This window comes from Antennarius striatus, chromosome 6 (assembly GCF_040054535.1).
Source record: "Antennarius striatus isolate MH-2024 chromosome 6, ASM4005453v1, whole genome shotgun sequence".
In the NCBI taxonomy this organism is placed as follows: Eukaryota; Metazoa; Chordata; class Actinopteri; order Lophiiformes; family Antennariidae; genus Antennarius; species Antennarius striatus.
Genome location: NC_090781.1, coordinates 26,265,579 through 26,268,078, shown reverse-complemented (window position 1 = coordinate 26,268,078; position 2,500 = coordinate 26,265,579).

Below are 2,500 nucleotides of genomic sequence, written 5' to 3'. Positions count from 1 at the left end.
ACCTCTGGCGTGACCTCTGGGTCTGACCTCTGGCGTGACCTCTGGCGTGACCCCAGTGAGCGTTGTGTTTTCAGAGGTGTGTTTGTTGCGTTGCTTCAGATGGTGATGCAGAAGAAGAGAGCGAGCGCGGGACGTCTGATGTTGTGGTTCATAGCCTGTAGAGGGCGGCGTGGCGCTCGACGGCTTTGTGACCCGGTCACAGTTCAGGGAACTGAAGCCCAGAATGGTGACTGCTGGGAGTGAGATAGTTAAAGGAACAGCCAGCATGACATCATGTGACCAGGTGGGATGTTTTCACGAGTCTGACTGGCTGAGTTCACGTGAGCAGTAAGAAAAAGCCCCTCCCCCCTAACCCTAACCCCCAATTAGTCGACCTCAGGTGTTTAAACTAGTCTCTAATTCAGGTGTTTAAACTAGTCTCTTCTTCAGGTGTTTAAACTAGTCTCTACTTAGGTCTGGATCTAGGTTTTTTTTTAGGGTTGGTTTAGGGTTAGAGTTTGGGTTGGGTTAGGGGTTAGGGTTGGGTTTTGGGTTAGGGGTTAGGGTTCAATCAATCAATCAATCAATCAATCAAGTTTTATTGATATATCTCTTAATCATGACAGCAGACGTTTCAAAGCGCTTTAACAGACAGAGAAACCCAACTGAACCCTCCAGAGCATCAGAGACAGTGGAGGGAAAAACTCCCTCATTGAGGAAGAAACTCCGGACAGGACCCAGACTCTTTTGGGGGCCATCCGCCTCGACCGGTTGGGGGGAAAAGAAATCAAAGGAAGACAAGAACAGGGTCAGAGAGAGAGAGACAGAGAGAGAGAGAGGCCAGATAGAGACAGTATCAATATGGTTCAGGTTGCTAAAGTCAAGGCACAATGACAGCTGTGTGGATGACTGTATGGAGGAAGGAGGAAAAAGGAAGCCGGACCCCAGCCGATGGTTAGGTTAGGGGTGGTACTGGTGGGATGGGGGGAGCAGGTCCATAGCGGATGGGTGGATGAGGGGTGAACCTGAGAAAACCTGTGAGGACATAGAGCACAGAGACTCCAGGGAAGAAGTTGAGTTAGTAAAGGTGTGAATGGAGACCAGGAGAGAGAGGTCAGAGAGGAGGAGGAGTAACAGAGATGGTCAGAGAGGAGGAGGAGGAACAGAGATGGTCAGAGAGGAGGAGGAGGAACAGAGATGGTCAGAGAGGAGGAGGAGGAACAGAGATGGTCAGAGAGGAGGAGGAGTAACAGAGATGGTCAGAGAGGAGGAGGAGGAACAGAGATGGTCAGAGAGGAGGAGGAGAGAGGAGCTCAGTGAGTCTGGATGTTGAGTCTCCAGCAGAGTAGGTCTAGAAGAGAATACGTAGTAACCTAAGACGCCTTAATTGTAAACTTTGTGAAAAAGAAAAGTTTTAAGTTTAGTCTAAAATAGTGAGAGGGCGTCTGCCCCCCTACCTCAGTTCGGGAGGCAGACACCTTGGTTGGGTTAGGGTTGGGTTTAGGGTTAGGGTTAGGTGTAAGGTTGGGTTTACGGTTTGGTTTAGGGTTGGGGTTAGGGTTAAGGTTAGGGTTGGGTTTAGGGTTGAGTCATGTTTGGGTTTAGGGTTTGGTTTGGGGTTGGGGTTAGTGTTGGGTTTAGGGTTTGGTTTAGGGTTGGTTTAGAGTTGGGGTTAGTTTTAGGTTTGGGTTTCGAGTTGGGGTTAGGGCCAGGGTTGGGTTAGGGTTGGATTTAGGATTGGGTTAGGGTTATGTTTAAGGTTGGGGTTAGGATTGGATTTAAGGTTGGGTTTAGGGTTGGGTTAGGGTTATGTTTAAGGTTGGGGTTAGGGTTGGGTTTAGGGTTGGGTTTAGGGTTGGGTTAGGGTTATGTTTAAGGTTGGGGTTAGGGTTGGATTTAAAGTTAGGTTCGGTTTATGGTTGGGTTGGTGTTAGATATGGGTTAAGAGGTGGGTTTAGGGTTGGGGTTAGGGTTAGGATTGGGCTTAGAGTTGGGGTTAGGGTTAAGGTTAGGGCTGGGTTTAGGGTTGAGTTAGGGTTGGGTTTAGAGTTGGGGTTAGGGTTGGGTTTCAAGTTAGTTTCGGTTTATGGTTGGGTTGGTGTTAGGTTTGGGTTAAGAGTTGGGTTTAGGGTTGGGTTTAGAGTTGGGGTTAGGGTTGGGTTTAGAGTTGGGGTTAGGGTTGGGTTTCAAGTTAGTTTCGGTTTATGGTTGGGTTGGTGTTAGGTTTGGGTTAAGAGTTGGGTTTAGGGTTAGGGTTAGGGTTGGGTTTAGGGTTGGGTTTGGGGTTGGTTTAGGGTTGGTTTAGGGTTGGTTTAGGGTTGGTTTAGGGTTGTCTCTCTCCCACTGGGACTTTCCTAAACTGTATTTGCCAGAATCTATAAACTCTTTGAGTCGTTTCCACACCTCAGATCCACCAGGTGACATCTGGTCAGTTTGTGTGTGTGTCTGTGTGTGTGTGTGTGTCTGTGTGTGTGTGTGTGTGTGTGTGTGTGTGTGTTTGTGTGTGTGTGTTTGTGTAAAA